The sequence below is a fragment of the Saccostrea echinata genome, unplaced genomic scaffold (assembly GCF_033153115.1).
Source record: "Saccostrea echinata isolate AGI-Se365-2 ecotype Australia unplaced genomic scaffold, CSIRO_AGI_Sech_v1 ptg000010l, whole genome shotgun sequence".
NCBI lineage: Eukaryota > Metazoa > Mollusca > Bivalvia > Ostreida > Ostreidae > Saccostrea > Saccostrea echinata.
The window spans coordinates 9140110-9159861 of NW_026889759.1; positions in this window are offsets into that span (position 1 = coordinate 9140110).

The following is a 19752-nucleotide window of genomic DNA, read 5'->3' on the forward strand; positions in this document are numbered from 1 at the left end:
GTCGATCATTCTTGTGACACTACTGGTGGTGTTGTAGTTATTAGTCACGAACCTAGCTGCCCTTCTTTGCACCGCTTCTTATTTGTCAATGTTTTTCTTTGTGTGAGGGTCCCAGACGGTGGATGCATATTCTACCTGGGGTCTGACCATGGTCTTATAACATCATCCTTGATGTTGCTTTTACAGGACAAGAGGTTTCTCCATTAGAAGGCGGTGGTGCTGTTGGCCTTCTTACAAACACTACTGATATGGTGGTTCCATGATAGCTTGTTGGAGATGTTGATCCCTAGGTTCTTGGCCTTGTTGACCTACAATTTAAAAAAAAGTAATATATTTTACATAGCACCACAGATGCTGCATTACATGATAGTTAGATAAAGTTGTGTCCATATTTCTTATACATGTACCTCAATAGTCCATCTGCCAACACCCCTTGCTCAATCATCCTGCATTCTGACCTCCAATCTTTTTTCTAGTCTAGGGTAAAGCAGAGTTGTTTTTCTCCTAAGAATTAAACATGAACATCCTTTAGAATATTTTTTTTAAATTAATGGAAATTGATTATAAGATTAAACAACTAATCTCATCTGCATTTCATTTATTGACTTAAATGAATGAAAATATTTTAATAGATTCTACAACATGTATAACATCTTATACTATAGTGTATTAGACATAAATAAATAAACATTTTTTTATCCTAAAAATACAGAAAAAGAAAAAACAATAATATGAATAGTTTTTGAACAATTATGTTTCATTTTGCTCAATTTATTAGACAATTGTATGTTTCAATATTATTGATACTTCCACATACAATATCAAGTTATTTTTTCCGTTTGATTTGTACCCAAGCGGAACACCTTACTTTTCTAATAACTTGATGATTGTTGTGTCCTAAACAAATTAGGCTAGTTAGAAATAAAATTTGTTGTAATCATATACAAAAATGATATTTTTGTGAATTATTATTCATAAAACCTACGAACACAGGAAAATAATAATTATATCCTCTTCAAATGTTGACAAGTCGCGGGAATGCAGACGAAATATATTGATAACAGATCTATAATTCCCGTGCGAATTCCCATAAATCAATGAAAATCAGCATGTAATTCAATTTCAAAATTATAAAAATCTTCAGACATATATAACTAACTTACATGCTCACTGCACATGACATGACATCAGACGAGGCAACGTGGATCTGCAATCTCGCAGGTGTTTGTGACCTTCAAGTTCAAACTTTCCTTTGGCTGATCGGAATGCCCCCGGGCATAAATAACTATGATTTATAAATTGTCATAACTGTCCCTGGGTTTCTGCAATGCTTCGATAATGTTCACAGTTTGTAGATTTTACAAAACGACCCTCTCAGGGTTTTCTACGGGAAATGATCTGGACATGTTGACATTCGCTACCGAACTGAGAATTTTATGGCCATTGTCGCAAATCAAAGAAAATTTTACGAAATATTTATTTATTTAAATAGAAATAGATTCAACATTGCTTAAACTAATAAATTAACTAATAGTTTTTCCTTCAGTGCAATTAAATATGAATTTTGCATTTTACGACTTGCATAATTTATGGAGACCCATTGACGACGTAAAATGCTGACAAGAATCCATCCTTAATGATTAATTAATAGAATTAATGCTTTTTCACTATATAATCAATAGAGCCCCCCCCCCTCCTCAAGAACCCCAAAAACTGAGACCAAATATTTAAAAATTTTGGAAGAGGCATCCTTGTCTATCATAATCATGTACTTAGTTTGTTTTCCATTTATACATAATTTTATTCACATAAAGTGAATGGGATTAGGCAGCAGGCATAGCCTATTTTAGCCCTCTCCCTACAGCAAGGTCAAGGTAAATACACTGTATAACATTAATTAAACAAACATTTAAAAAATGCGAGGAAAAAAAACGGGGAAAAAAATACAATGAAGTACCGGTTTGGAAAAATTGACAAAAGTAATATATACATTTACATGACAGTGTTCAAGTAAAACGTTTTGTTGCTGCTATATATGCATGTACTGCTTCAAAAATTTGTATATTAATATTGAGTCCATGATCAGGACTACCATATAATAATAATTCAAGTTCAGAAACCTGATTACAGTCAATAATATTTTGAATTCTTTGAAAAAGTATATCTCTATAAGATGTATATTTTGAACAAGTGAAAAAGTAATGATAAGCATCTTCAACAGAATCAATACAGTGTTCACACATTGGTGTTTCTGATAAACATTGGCTATATAAGTCTGCCTTTAAATTACTTGCATTGTTCCTTAACTGACAATGTATTATATTGTATTTTCTTATTCCAATATGAAATAGTTCATTACTTTTTTTACAAAAATAAGAATTCAAAAGACTTTTGAATGATGATAATCCAGAAGCATTTCTAATAAGATCTGGCAAGTTATTCCATAGTTTAACTGTTGATGGAAGGAAACTTTCCATGTATGATGTAGTTCTAATATGAGGAATTTTAAATTGTGCATCACTGGTTCTAAGATTATAGGAATGATTTGATGGGCGATAAGGCTCAATCAAATCATGCAAATATTGAGGTGAATAGCCATTTATAATTTTATAAAACAATATCAATTTATGAACCTTCCTTCTTGTTTGTAAATGATCCCACCCTAATTCATCATACAGTTTTGAACGAGAGGAGTTACATCTTAACCCAGTGATAATTCTACCTGCTTCAACTTGAATATCTTCTAAAAGTTTTGAGTCTTTTTCAGAGCAATTGTCCCAAACAACATCGGAATATTCTAAAACAGGTCTAATAAATGCAAAATATATCTTAACAAGTGTTTTCCGCCTAACCTTATACTTAAGCATTCTGAGGATATTTAGTCTTTTTGTAGCTTTTTCATGAATTGATTGTATATGCAACGTCCACGTAGCATCTGTTTGAAAGTGTAGACCTAAATGGGTATGAGATATATTCTGAATTATGCTTGGACCATGTTCCCCAAATTTGATAGGGGGATATACCATGTTTTTACGACTAAAGTCCACGTTAACAGTTTTGTTTGGATTAAAATCAACTAGCCATTTTTTTGACCATTTATCAATAAGTTCGAGATCACTAGTAAGGGATTGTGTTACATTTGTGGCTCCATTGTCCACAATGGCATATAAGGAAGTATCATCAGCAAAAAGTCGTATATTATTAACTAAATCATCACAAATATCATTTATGTACAAAAGGAAGAGAAATGGTCCCAGAACGGAACCTTGAGGAACACCAGCATTTACTGTTTCATGGTTTGATGAAAAACCATCAATTACAACTTTTTGTTGTCTATCACACAAATAATTTTCAATCCAACCTAATATGTTACCACTAATACCGTAATTTTTCAGTTTAGATAAAAGTCCTTTATGCCAAACTTTATCAAATGCCTTTGAGATATCACAAAAAATAAATCTTACATCTTTTCCTTTGTCAAGACTGGAAATTATAGTGTTATATATTTCTACAAGTTGATTAACAGTTGAGTCCCCCGGTTGAAAACCTGACTGATACTTGTAAATTACATTATTGTCATTCATAAAATTATGTAAATGTTTAAACAATATTTTTTCCATTATTTTACACAAGACACTTGTAAGGGATATTGGTCTATAATTTGGTACTTCTTGAGCACTGCCTTTATTTTTGAAGACGGGTGTGATCTGAGATAGTTTCCAAATATCTGGCAATTTTTTCCCCCTTAATGACAAGTTAAAGAATTTAGTCAGAGGGTTTTTAATTGTAGTGGCTATTTCTTTCAACACTCTTGGGGAAATACCATCAGGACCAGGTGGTTTAGTGTTATTAGTGTATTTAGTTTGTTTAAATAATCTCCAGTAGCAGAGAAAAAGATTTTCAAAGAGTCAATGAATTTTCACTATATAATCAATAGAGCCCCGCCCTAACACCAGAACCCCTGACCCAGGGGCCATGAAATTCACAATTTTTGAAAAGGCATCCTTATGCATCATAAACATGCACTTAGTTTGTTTAAATAATACCCAATAGCAGAGAAGAAGATTTTCAAAGAATTAAAGCATTTTTACTATATAATCAATAGAGCCCCGCCCTAACACCAGAACCCCTGACCCTGGGGCCATGAAATTCACAATTTTTGAAAAGGCACTTTTGCTCATCATAACTATGTACTTAGTTACTTTATTTAATACCCAGTAGCAAAGAAGAAGATTTTCAAAGAATTAATGCTTTTTCACTATATAATCAATAGAGCACCGCCCTAACACCAGAACCCCTGACACTGGGGCCATGAATTTCACAATTTTGGAAGAGGCACTCTTGCTCATCATAACTATGTACTTAGTTCCTTTATTTAATACCCAGGAGCAGAGAAGAAGATTTTCAAAGAATTAATGCATTTTCACTATATAATCAATAGAGCCCCACCCTTACACCAGAACCCCTGACCCTTGGGCCATGAATTTCACAATTTTGGAAGAGGCACTCTTGCTCATCATAACTATGTACTTAGTTCCTTTATTTAATACCCAGGAGCAGAGAAGAAGATTTTCAAAGAATTAATGCATTTTCACTATATAATCAATAGAGCCCCGCCCTTACACCAGAACCCCTGACCCTGGGGCCATGAATTTCACAATTTTGGAAGAGGCACTCTTGCTCTTCATAACTATGTACTTAGTAACTTTATTTAATACCCAGGAGCAGAGAAGAAGATTTTCAAAGAAATAATGCACTTTCACTATATGATCTATATAGCCCCACCCTGGGGCCAGAACCCCTGACCCTGGGGCCATGAATTTCACAATTTTGGTAGAGGGCTCAATGCTTATTACAATGATGCCAACAGTTTGACTGCTTGATGTCCAGGAGTAAAGAAAGAAGATTTTTAAAGATTGCATTATTTTTGGTGGTTTTAGCCCCACCCCTCAGGCCCCGGGGGGCAGGGACCATGAAATTCACAATTTTTGTTCCCCTTCACCCACAGATGCTATATACCAAATTTAGTTGAAATTGGTTGAGCGGTTCTAGAGAAGAAGTTAAAAATGTTCAAAAGTTAACGGACGACGCACGACGACGGACGAAAACAGATAGCAATAGGTCACCTAAGTGACTCAGGTGACCTAAAAAAGAGGTGCACAACGGCACTATGTAACAAATATTCTGTGAAAGTAATATTAAATTTTATTCAGGGGTATAAGAGGAGTAGCAGACAAGAGATGTATACCCCAAAGCGTAACGGTCGGACGTACAGACGGACGGACAACGGGAGATCAGAAAAGCTCACCTGAGCTTTCAGCTCAGGTGAGCTAAAAAAAACAACCCACAATCTCTTATTAGAAAATTTTTCTTGTAATTCAGAGAAAATAATTTCTGGTCATAGAAGCGTTTGTCTTCAAGTTGGTAAACGGGAAAATATACCAGATATAAAATTTTATCAAAACGTATTATCATTTAGTAATCAAAAACAGATAAATTCTAGAGATTTTCTATACTCAGAGAATAAAAATAATATATATATATCTATATGGAATAACCCGCTGGGCTTTTTTTTTTATTTACATATGTATGATGTACATTGTAATCATAGGCACGTAGAATTGGGGGACATTGCACCCCTTTTCTAAAGTTTATCTTTTACTGTCAATTTTGTATAATATTGATCCCAGTTTCTGTTAACAATAAAATCAAAAATTCCCATATTGATATATTAAAAAAATCCTTGTAATAAGTAACTCTTCCCCCACTCTCATCCGTAAGAGGTCAGGGGTAAAGGGAGTGTGAGATAAATCCTTAAAGAGTCATCATAGACTGCCTTTAGACTCAGTGAGAACTCAACAAGTTTAATTGCATGACAAAGAAATGGTTTATTTTAATATGAATCATAAATCTTAACTGAAAACACACCATCATGTATAACACCGTGGACATTTTTCTACAATTATTTCATTACTTGTCATGCTTATCAGGAAAAACTAGAGAAAAAAGGAGTATCTAGAAAACCTATGTCTACTACTGGTGTACTTCGTTGCACATGGTGCATAACATTAAAATGTACAAAGCAAAGTATATACAGCATTATCAAAAAATCTTTTGTAATTAAAAAAAAAAATTGTGGAGAGAGCATCCAGAACAAATGAAAAATCTTACTAAAAATAATTAGTTCAATAAGGCCTGCTGTGCAAATCAAAGAGAAAAAAAGAGAGAATATAGTAAGAACTCAGATTTGGTTTATTGGAATGTTTATCAAACATATCAACTGGTAATAATGTAATTAAGACAACACTTTTTTTTCCACTAACTATGCATAGAATTTTTTTAAATGTATGGGCTGGATGCACATCAAAAAATGATTTAAAATTTAGGAGGGTAATAAAACTTGAGCTGATGACTCTATCTTAAAAACAATCACAGGCCTGCATGTTGATCATGAGGTCAAAAGGTTGAAAGTCAAGATAAAAAAAAATCAATTCTTTGATGTAAAACATATCTTGGTTACGCTGCTCTATAAAAATTTCAAACTTATGGGCAGTCTTACAATGTACAAACCCTCTCCTACATTAATGTAAATATACAATAAGGCTCCTAGTTTATATGTGTTTCTAAATACAATTACAAATGCAAATAATACATGTACATGTATCTTGAATTCAATTAACCCTATGCAGCTTCAAAATTTACAGCTTTAATGAGGAATACAGTATACAACTTATCTATATGAATAAAACCAATTAATATTATACCAATAGTGGATAAAATGAAAGAAAAAAGTATAAATGTAAGCATGTTGAGTTAATTCTATCAACAATATTGTCATTATCAAAATCAAATTCTTATACACATGTACCGGTCAGAATAATTCAGTTATGTGAAGTTGTTAACATATTGTTTATCCAATGTTATGAAGTACTAATTAAATATTACCAATACTATTGAGTTAATGAAAAAGTTAATGGGTGTCATTATACAAAGACATAAGCAGAGGAAGAGAAATTTTTACATGTATATATTTTCCAACATAAAATTAAAACTTATGCCTGAAAAGATGATTTGCTAATATATTGTATAAAAGTGAAAAAAAAGTTAAAAAAGAAAGGAGAGTTTTGAGACATAAAAATTATACTTCAATACCTTTGAAAAATTAAAAGAGAAGAAAATAAAGAATATCTACCTTGTAAAACACTGATATCAATATGTACAATATAATGGGTATAATTTTTCTTGTTTATCCAATTTTTGCAGTTTTTCAAGAATTATTAAAAATACAGTATCAAAATAAATACTGCTGTCTAAAATGAACTTGACATAAAAAAATGAAAATAAAACTGCAGAAACTTAAATTTCGATACTGTCCTTCATAAATTTATAATTAAAGAAAATAAAAGAATTTCAAAATATATTACAATGTATTCCTTAAGCTAAAAACTTTCTTTTTTCATTTCAAAATGTCAAACTTTTCTAATTTCATAGCTGCTGTATTAATCAATAAATATCTAGGTAAAAATGAGTTAGGGGAAAAATCAAGATGAAGTAAAATTTAGTTAGGGGTGAGACATAGTCTTGGAGACATCCCCTGCTACTTTTGTTCCTCTAAATGTAAAAAAAGAAGAGACTGATCAGTCTTTTCAAGAGAAAAATAGAAAAGAGAACTAACTTTATCACAAATATCAGATTTTTTAACAAATTAATTGTTTTCAAATACAAATTAACAGAAGAAAGAGAATAATCTTCTTTTTTTTTAAAAAAAAAAGGGAAAGAGAAAGGTACAGTATTGATAACCAAAAAAAATAAATAAATAAATAAATAAATAAATAAATAAATAAATAAAAATGCTGCATAATAGGTAATTTATCCATTTTTTCAAATTCTTACTGTATATAAAAATTAAAAAAAATATTAAATAGCAAAATAGTTTTGCTCTATGAAATGAAATTGCTAATTCAAACTTAAAGCCTTATATATGGATATAATAAATAAATATGTGTTATAAGAAAATATACATTTACTTCTATGTGCTTTATGAGGAAATATATTGCATGAACTTGACCTCTTTTTATTTAGAAAGAAGTAATTTAAATTTTTTTTAATACCTATTAATCAATTTGAAGGAGAGGAAGGGAACTAATCAGTTTTCTTTTCACAAAACTAGCTAGGGAGAAAATATAACTCTATCTGAATTTAAAAGAAAAAGAGAGAGTATTAAATCAAAATATTGACTTTTCAACAACAACAACAAAAACTATGGAAGAAAAAGAGAATACCCGGTACATTGAAGGAATAACAGTAACTGAAAGGAAAATTACTAAAAGCTAACTCAGAGAGGGCATTTCTGTGCTTTTCAGATTTTTGCATGATTTTTGCACTTTGAACAAAAATTGAAAAATTAAATAGCATTGTTTATTAACTGTTCAAATAGCAATGTATATTTACTGTTTAAAATGAATTGTAAAAAAAATTATGAAATGGCAAACATTTTGAACAACAGAAATTGTCGCTAAGATGCATATTTAACATACAAAAAGAATATGTACTTTATATGATGTATTTTCATATTTAAATTTTGAATGAGGATACTTTCCTTATAATTCAGAAAGAAGTAAATTTTTTGAATGATCATAAAAAAAAAAACAATATTAAAGTAAAAATGAGTTAATATGAGTGAGATTATATCCCAAAAGATATTTCCTGTTATCTGATTCTTTGAATGTAAAAAAGGTGGGAGACTGATCAGTCCTATCTTCTAAATTCTGCTGAAATTGTCATTCAAATAAACAATAAAATTACTTCGTGTAGACTTAAAAAAAAATCTGAAAAAATTTACTTTTTGTGATGAATAAATTAAAGCTAAGTGGATGAAAAAATATTTTTCTCTATATTTTGAGCCAAGAAAAAAGGTAATTTAACTTCAATGAATAGTCCAATGTATTTGTTTGAAAAACATGACACTTTGAATTTAAAATAAATTATTAGAGAGTTTACAATTTTTGTTGCAACCTGTACTTGAGGGAAAATAAAATATTACCGTCCTATTTGATTAAGTTTCAATAGAGAGAAGAAAAAAAAAAACAAAATTTAATTTACATTGAATAGAGAATAAAAAAAATATTCTTTTTTAACACATCAATAAAAATACCTCCCTTGCTTTTAATCTTAAATATTTAAGATTACCACCGATTAAAATATTATCTCCCTTGTTTTTTTTAAAGCTTAAATAACTGATCATTAAACAATCTTTATAAGAAAAAAAAAGAACAGAGAAAATTACTTATAAACAGTCATACAATAGTTTAGTAACAATCTAAAGCCTTTTCTTCCACAGAATCTCTTGTGATTTAATGCCTTTATAATATGAATTTAACAGAGTCAAGTTCTTAATCCCTAAGTGAACTGCATGCTGTTGATGTCATGAGTAATCCTTTGTTTTTCAAATAAAGTTTATCTTTAACTCCAATGTTGACTGATATTTTTATAGAAACTGTTAAGCCATCATTTTAACCTTGCATTGTCTATGCATGAACTTTTCCGTTTACCCAATCTTAACAGGGTGCATGGCAGGTGTGACAGTCAAAAGGGAACGGTTACTCCTAGTCTGTTCTTTCACAAAAATTTCCAACATGAAAGTGATTATGAAACTATTTTGTTATGTTTTCACTTCACATCACATGCATAAACTTATTCAACACTGTAAATCCAGCAAGAATTTATCCAAAATTCATTTTAGATAATCATCTTTTGTCTTTCTTCAGCTTTGTTGATGATCAATTATTGCAAGCATGCAGTGGCAAGAACTTGAGAATAAAGTTCAACAGGTTTCTAGTCTGTCCCTGATCTCTGTATGCCTGTCAGAAATTCTAGTCTGTCCCTGATCTCTGTATGCATGTCAAAAATTATTTAGTTACATTAGATGTTGTGGTGTTGATATCTAGCAGGTAAATGTAACATATACATGAAATATGGAAATAACAAACAAACCGTGAGTAGAGCATACATCCATTAAGGTCCAATGAAGTTTGTTTTAATCTACTCAGCACCATCCATTGAATTCTGTGATTTTTGCTGTTCAGTGTGTCCATCACTTTGTTAATAACAATGTACTCATCTGAGCACTGTCCATTGAATTCTGTGAGTTTAGCTGTTTGATGTACTCATCACTGTCCATTGTAATCTGTGAGTTTAGCTATTGAGTGTGTCCATCACTTTGTTCATAACAATGTACTCAGCACTGTCCATTGAATTCTGTGTGTTTAGCTGTTCAGTGTGTCCATCACTTTGTTGATAACAATGTTCTCATCTGAGCACTGTCCATTGAATTCTGTGAGTTAAGCTATTTGATGTACTCAGCACTGTCCATTGAATTCTGTGAGCTAAGCTGTTCAGTGTGTCCATCACTTTGTTAATCACAATGTACTCAGCACTGTCCACTGAATTCTAAGAGTCTATAGCTTTTAATTGTGTCCATCACTTTGTTAATTACAAATTGTACTCAGCACTGCCCATTGAATTCTGTGAGTTTAACTGTTTAGTGTGTCCATCACATTGTTAATAACAATGTACTCAGAACTCTCCATTGAATTCGGTGAGTTTAGCTATTGAGTGTGTCCAACACTTTGTTGAGAAAAATGTACTTATCTGTGCACTGTCCATCAAATTCTGCGAATTTAGCTGTTCAGTGTGTCCATCATGCACTTTGTTAATAACAATGTATTCAGCACTGTACATTGAATTCTGCGAATTTAGCTGTTCAGTGTGTCCATCATGCACTTTGTTAATAACAATGAATTCAGCACTGTCCATTGAATTCTGTGAGTTTAGCTATTTAGTGTGTCCATCACTTTGTTGATGACAATGTACTCAGCACTGTCCATCGAATTCTGTGAGTTTAGCTGTTTAGTGTATCGATCACTTTGTTGAGAACAATGTACTCATCTGTGCACTGTCCATTGAATTTTGTGAGTTTAGCTGTTCAGTGTGTCCATCACTTTGTAAAAAACAATGTACTCAGCACTGTCCATCGAATTCTGTGAGTTTAGCTGTTGAGTGTGTCCATCACTTTGTTGATAACAATGTACTCAGAACCATCCACTGAATTCTATGAGTTTAGCTGTTAAGTGTATTGATCACTTTGTTGAGAACAATGTAATCATCTGCATGTGCACTGTCCATTGAATTTTGTGAGTTAAGCTGTTCAGTATGTCCATTACTTTGTTAATCACAATGTACTCAGCACTGTCCATTGAATTCTAAGAGTCTATAGCTTTTAACTGTGTCCATCACTTTGTTCATTACAAATTGTATTCAGCACTTCCCATTGAATTTGTGACTTTAGCTGTTTAGTGTGTCCATCACTTTGTTGATAACAATGTACTCAGAACCATCCACTGAATTCTGTGAGTTTAGCTGTTTAGTGTGTTGATCACTTTGTTAAAAACAATGTACTCAGCACTGTTCATTGAATTCTGTGAGTTTAACTATTTAGTGTGTCCATCACTTCGTTAATAACAATGTACTCAGCACCTTCCATTGAATTCTGTGAGTTTAGCTGTTCAGTGTGTCCGTCACTTTGTTAGTATCAAATTGTACTCAGCACTGTCCATTGAATTCTGTGTTTAACTATTTAGTATGTCCATTACTTTGTTGATAACAATGTACTCAGCACTGTCCATGGAAATCTGTGAGTTTAGTTGTTCGGTGTGTCCATCACTTTGTTAGTATCAAATTGTACTCATCACTGGCGATCAAATTCTAACTTTTGAGCGTGTCCATCACTTTGTTGATAACAAAGTTCTCATCTAACCACTGTCCATTGAATTCTGTGAGTTAAGCTGTTTAGTGTGTCCACCACTTTGTTAATAACAATGAACTCAGCACCATTGAATTCTGTGAGTTTACCTGTTCAGTGTGTCCATCACTTTGTTAGTATCAAATTGTACACTTCACTGGCCATTGAATTCTGTGAGTTTAAATTTTGAGTGTGTCCATCACTTTCTTGTTAACAAAGTTCTCATCTGAGCACTGTCCATTGAATTTTTGAGTTAAGCTGTTCAGTGTGTCCATCACTTTGTTAATAACAATGAAGTCCATTGAATTCTGTGAATTAAGCTGTTCAGTGTGTCCATCACTTTGTTAATAACAATGAACTCAGCATCATCCATTGAATTCTGTGAGTTAAGCTGTTCAGTGTGTCCATCACTCTGTTAATCACAATGTACTCGGAACTGTCCATTGAATTCGGTGAGTTTAGCTGTTTAGTGTATTGATCACTTTGTTGAGAACAATGTACTCATCTGTGCACTGTCCATTGAATTTTGTGAGTTTAGCTGTTCAGTGTGTCCATCACTTAGTTAATAACAATGAACTCAGCATCATCCATTGAATTCTGTGAGTTAAGCTGTTCAGTGTGTCCATCACTCTGTTAATCACAATGTACTCGGAACTGTCCATTGAATTCGGTGAGTTAAGCTGTTTAGTGTATCGATCACTTTGTTGAGAACAATGTACTCATCTGTGCACTGTCCATTGAATTTTGTGAGTTTAGCTGTTCAGTGTGTCCATCACTTTGTAAAAAACAATGTACTCAGCACTGTCCATCGAATTCTGTGAGTTTAGCTGTTGAGTGTGTCCATCACTTTGTTGATAACAATGTACTTAGAACCAACCACTGAATTCTATGAGTTTAGCTGTTAAGTGTATCGATCACTAATTCACATTGAATTTTGTGAGTTTAGCTGTTCAGTATGTCCATCACTTTGTTAATCACAATGTACTCAGCACTGTCCATTGAATTCTAAGAGTCTATAGCTTTTAATTGTGTCCATCACTTTGTTCATTACAAATTGTATTCGGCACTGCCCATTGAATTTGTGACTTTAGCTGTTTAGTGTGTCCATCACTTTGTTGATAACAATGTACTCAGAACCATCCATTGAATTCTGTGAGTTTAGCTGTTTAGTGTGTTGATCACTTTGTTAAAAACAATGTACTCAGCACTGTTCATTGAATTCTGTGAGTTTAACTATTTAGTGTGTCCATCACTTCGTTAATAACAATGTACTCAGCACCATCCATTGAATTCTGTGAGTTTAGCTGTTCAGTGTGTCCATCACTTTGTTAGTATCAAATTGTACACATCACTGGCCATCGAATTCTGTGAGTTTAACTGTTTAGTGTATCCATCACTTTGTTAATAACAATGTACTCAACACCATCCATTGAATTCTGTGAGTTTAGCTGTTCAGTGTGTCCATCACTTTGTTAGTATCAAATTGTACTCAGCACTGTCCATTGAATTCTGTGTGTTTAACTATTTAGTATGTCCATTACTTTCTTGATAACAATGTACTCAGCACTGTCCAAGGAATTCTGTGAGTTTAACTATTTAGTGTGTCCATCACTTCGTTAATAACAATGTACTCAGCACCATCCATTGAATTCTGTGAGTTTAGCTGTTCAGTGTGTCCATCACTTTGTTAGTATCAAATTGTACTCATCACTGGCCATCGAATTCTGTGAGTTTAACTGTTTAGTGTGTCCATCACTTTGTTAATAACAATGTACTCAGCACCATCCATTGAATTCTGTGAGTTTAGCTGTTCAGTGTGTCCATCACTTTGTTAGTATCAAATTGTACTCAGCACTGTCCATTGAATTCTGTGTGTTTAACTATTTAGTATGTCCATTACTTTCTTGATAACAGTTATGTACTCAGCACTGTCCAAGGAATTCTGTGAGTTTAGTTGTTCGGTGTGTCCATCACTTTGTTAGAATCAAATTGTACTCATCACTGGCGATCAAATTCTAACTTTTGAGTGTGTCCATCACTTTGTTGATAACAAAGTTCTCATCTAACCACTGTCCATTGAATTCTGTGAGTTAAGCTGTTTAGTGTGTCCACCACTTTGTTAATAACAATGAACTCAGCACCATTGAATTCTGTGAGTTTAGCTGTTCAGTGTGTCCTTCACTTTGTTAGTATCAAATTGTACTCTTCACTGGCCATTGAATTCTGTGAGTTTAAATTTTGAGTGTGTCCATCACTTTCTTGTTAACAAAGTTCTCATCTGATCACTGTCCATTGAATTCTGTGAGTTAAGCTGTTCAGTGTGTCCATCACTTTGTTAATAACAATGAAGTCAGCACCATCCATTGAATTCTGTGAGTTTAGCTGTTCAGTGTGTCCATCACTTTGTTAATAACAATGTACTCAGCACTGTCCATTGAATTCTGTGAGTTTAACTATTTAGTACGTCCATTACTTTGTTAATAACAATGTACTCAGAACCATCCACTGAATTCTGTGTGTTTAGCTATTGAGTGTGTCCATCATGCACTTTGTTGAGAACAATGAACTCAGCACTGTCCATTGAATTCTGTGAGTTTAGCTGTTCAATGTATCCATCACTTTGTTGATAACAATGTTCTCATCTGAGCACTGTCCATTGAATTCTGTGAGTTAAGCTGTTTGATGTACTCAGCACTATCCATTGAATTCTAGGAGTGAAACGGTTCACCGCGGTATCGATGCACCGCGGTATTTTTTCTCGGTTTGATACACGGTGCAAAATCTCTAATTTTCGGTTCGGTTCATTTTTCGGTCGGGATCGTTATTCAGTCGGGTTTGGCATAAGGTATAACACGTTACTCAGTATAAATAAGTATAGAAAACGTAAATTTTTGATGACTGATAGCTTGTAAAATAATTTTTGACATTCAAATAATTTTAATCAATTTCTTCTAGTCAATTTGCAAATAAAATTCGTAAAATATGTGACTAGATTTAGAAAAAGAAAGCATAAAACAACGTAGAATTTGTTTCCTTCTATCAAAATGTATCGTATCGAAAATAACCGAACCGAGACAAAATTATACAATACGTATCGAACCGTGAAGGAGGTGTATCGTTTCACCCCTATTGAATTCTGTGAGTTAAGCTGTTCAGTGTACGTGTCCATCACTTTGTTAATCACAATGTACTCAGCACTGTCCACTGAATTCTAAGAGTCTATAGCTTTTAATTGTGTCCATCACTTTGTTAATTACAAATTGTACTCAGCACTGTTCATTGAATTCTGTGAGTTTAGCTGTATAGTGTGTCCATCACTTTGTTAATAACAATGTACTCAGAACTCTCCATTGAATTTGGTGAGTTTAGCTATTGAGTGTGTCCAACACTTTGTTGAGAAAAATGTACTTATCTGTGCACTGTCCATCAAATTCTGCAAATTTAGCTGTTCAGTGTGTCCATCATGCACTTTGTTAATAACAATGAATTAAGCACTGTCCATTGAATTCTGTGAGTTTAGCTATTTAGTGTGTCCATCACTTTGTTGATGACAATGTACTCAGAACTGTCCATCAAATTCTGTGAGTTTAGCTGTTTAGTGTATCGATCACTTTGTTGAGAACAATGTACTCATCTGTGCACTGTCCATTGAATTTTGTGAGTTAAGCTGTTCAGTATGTCCATCACTTTGTTAATCACAATGTACTCAGCACTGTCCATTGAATTCTAAGAGTCTATAGCTTTTAATTGTGTCCATCACTTTGTTCATTACAAATTGTATTCGGCACTGCCCATTGAATTTGTGACTTTAGCTGTTTAGTGTGTCCATCACTTTGTTGATAACAATGTACTCAGAACCATCCACTGAATTCTGTGAGTTTAGCTGTTTAGTGTGTTGATCACTTTGTTAAAAACAATGTACTCAGCACTGTTCATTGAATTCTGTGAGTTTAACTATTTAGTGTGTCCATCACTTCATTAATAACAATGTACTCAGCACCATCCATTGAATTCTGTGAGTTTAGCTGTTCAGTGTGTCCATCACTTTGTTAGTATCAAATTGTACACATCACTGGCCATCGAATTCTGTGAGTTTAACTGTTTAGTGTGTCCATCACTTTGTTAATAACAATGTACTCAGAACCATCCATTGAATTCTGTGAGTTTAGCTGTTCAGTGTGTCCATCACTTTGTTAGTATCAAATTGTACTCAGCACTGTCCATTGAATTCTGTGTGTTTAACTATTTAGTATGTCCATTAATTCCTTGATAACAATGTACTCAGCACTGTCCAAGGAATTCTGTGAGTTTAGTTGTTCGGTGTGTCCATCACTTTGTTAGTATCAAATTGTACTCATCACTGGCGATCAAATTCTAACTTTTGAGTGTGTCCATCACTTTGTTGATAACAAAGTTCTCATCTAACCACTGTCCATTGAATTCTGTGAGTTAAGCTGTTTAGTGTGTCCACCACTTTGTTAATAACAATGAACTCAGCACCATTGAATTCTGTGAGTTTAGCTGTTCAGTGTGTCCATCACTTTGTTAGTATCAAATTGTACTCATCACTGGCCATCGAATTCTGTGAGTTTAACTGTTTAGTGTGTCCATCACTTTGTTAATAACAATGTACTCAGCACCATCCATTGAATTCTGTGAGTTTAGCTGTTCAGTGTGTCCATCACTTTGTTAGTATCAAATTGTACTCAGCACTGTCCATTGAATTCTGTGTGTTTAACTATTTAGTATGTCCATTACTTTCTTGATAACAGTTATGAACTCAGCACTGTCCAAGGAATTCTGTGAGTTTAGTTGTTCGGTGTGTCCATCACTTTGTTAGAATCAAATTGTACTCATCACTGGCGATCAAATTCTAACTTTTGAGTGTGTCCATCACTTTGTTGATAACAAAGTTCTCATCTAACCACTGTCCATTGAATTCTGTGTGTTAAGCTGTTTAGTGTGTCCACCACTTTGTTAGTAACAATAAACTCAGCACCATTGAATTCTGTGAGTTTAGCTGTTCAGTGTGTCCTTCACTTTGTTAGTATCAAATTGTACTCTTCACTGGCCATTGAATTCTGTGAGTTTAAATTTTGAGTGTGTCCATCACTTTCTTGTTAACAAAGTTCTCATCTGAGCACTGTCCATTGAATTCTGTGAGTTAAGCTGTTCAGTGTGTCCATCACTTTGTTAATAACAATGAAGTCAGCACCATCCATTGAATTCTGTGAGTTTAGCTGTTCAGTGTGTCCATCACTTTGTTAATAACAATGTACTCAGCACTGTCCATTGAATTCTGTGAGTTTAACTATTTAGTATGTCCATTACTTTGTTAATAACAATGTACTCAGAACCATCCACTGAATTCTGTGAGTTTAACTGTTCAGTGTGTCCATCACTTTGGTAATAACAATGTACTCAGCACTGTCCATGGAATTCTGTGAGTTTAGCTGTTTAGTGTGTCCATCACTTTGTGGATTACAATGTTCACATCTGAGCACTGTCCATTGAATTCTGTGTGTTTAGCTATTGAGTGTGTCCATCATGCACTTTGTTGATAACAATGTATTCAGCACTGTACATTGAATTCTGCGAATTTAGCTGTTTAGTGTGTCCATCATGCACTTTGTTAATAACAATGAACTCAGCACTGTCCATTGAATTCTGTGAGTTTAGCTATTTAGTGTGTCCATCACTTAGTTGATGACAATGTACTCAGCACTGTCCATTGAATTCTGTGAGTTTAGCTGTTTAGTGTATCGATCACTTTGTTGAGAACAATGTACTCATCTGTGCACTGTCCATTGAATTTTGTGAGTTCAGCTGTTCAGTGTGTCCATCACTTTGTAAAAAACAATGTACTCAGCACTGTCCATCGAATTCTGTGAGTTTAGCTGTTTAGTGTTTCAATCACTTTGTTGAGAACAATGTACTCATCTGTGCACTGTCCATTGAATTTTGTGAGTTTAGCTGTTCAGTGTGTCCATCACTTTGTTAAAAACAATGTACTCAGCACTGTCCATCGAATTCTATGAGTTTAGCTGTTAAGTGTATCGATCACTTTGTTGAGAACAATGTACTCATCTGTGCACTGTCCATTGAATTTTGTGAGTTTAGCTGTTCAGTATGTCCATCACCTTGTTAATCACAATGTACTCAGCACTGTCCATTGAATTCTAAGAGTCTATAGCTTTTAATTGTGTCCATCACTTTGTTCATTACAAATTGTATTCGGCACTGCCCATTGAATTTGTGACTTTAGCTGTTTAGTGTGTTCATCACTTTGTTGATAACAATGTACTCAGAACCATCCACTGAATTCTGTGAGTTTAGCTGTTTAGTGTGTTGATCACTTTGTTAAAAACAATGTACTCAGCACTGTTCATTGAATTCTGTGAGTTTAACTATTTAGTGTGTCCATCACTTCGTTAATAACAATGTACTCAGCACCATCCATTGAATTCTGTGAGTTTAGCTGTTCAGTGTGTCCATCACTTTGTTAGTATCAAATTGTACTCATCACTGGCCATCGAATTCTGTGAGTTTAACTATTTAGTGTGTCCATTACTTTCTTGATAACAATGTACTCAGCACTGTCCATGGAATTCTGTGAGTTTAGTTGTTCGGTGTGTCCATCACTTTGTTAGTATCAAATTGTACTCATCACTGGCCATCGAATTCTAACTTTTGAGTGTGTCCATCACTTTGTTGATAACAAAGTTCTCATCTAAGCACTGTCCATTGAATTCTGTGAGTTAAGCTGTTCAGTGTGTCCATCACTTTGTTAAAAACAATGTACTCAGCACTGTTCATTGAATTCTGTGAGTTTAACTGTTTAGTGTGTCCATCACTTTGTTAATAACAACGTACTCAGCACCATCCATTGAATTCTGTGAGTTTAGCTGTTCAGTGTGTCCATCACTTTGTTAGTATCAAATTGTACTCAGCACTGTCCATAGAATTCTGTGTGTTTTACTACATGTATTTAGTATGTCCATTACTTTCTTGATAACAATGTACTCAGCACTGTCCAAGGAATTCTGTGAGTTTAGTTGTTCGGTGTGTCCATCACTTTGTTAGTATCAAATTGTACTCATCACTGGCCATCAAATTCTAACTTTTGAGTGTGTCCATCACTTTGTTGATAACAAAGTTCTCATCTAAGCACTGTGCATTGAATTCTGTGTGTTTAACTATTTAGTATGTCCATTACTTTCTTGATAACAATGTACTCAGCACTGTCCATTGAATTCTGTGAGTTTAGCTGTTCAGTGTGTCCATCACTTTGTTAGTATCAAATTGTACTCTTCACTGGCCATCGAAATCTGCGAGTTGAACTTTTGAGTGTGTCCATCACTTTGTTGCTAACAAAGTTCTCATTTGAGCACTGTCCATTGAATTCTGTGAATTAAGGAAGCGATTGCAAGGCGTCACGTGATCGACTCATGTGATGTTTAAAAAAAGAAGATTTACGGTAACCATTTCCGGAATAACAGCTGAATAAGGAGCGTGATTATGATTACGCCCATGACAAAATATCTTCGTGGCAATAATTTTAAAGCAGAGAAAGAATAATATTAAGATGTGATGTTGCAGAGTGTTGGTGAGCGTCGACGCAGACATTTTTTTTAATTCCTGGTTTTTTTTTTTCGTTTCGACACGTCTACCTTTTGTCGTAGTTCTGAACACTGAAATCTATTTCATGAATAAATTTAATTCATATCTGGATCTTTATGTCCTCTAGTTTTATTTAAAATATTAGAATTTTATTTGAGATCGGTTTCTTTCCTATAGGATCTCCATCTATGAATCGATATTCATTTCCTAGAAGCTTCAGACGGCGTGATTTTCTCAGTGATTATAATGAATATAGGCCTATATGGATGGACAGATAAATGAATGCGTTTTTCATATATACGTGTATAGACCAGTTTGAGGCCGCATGCTGG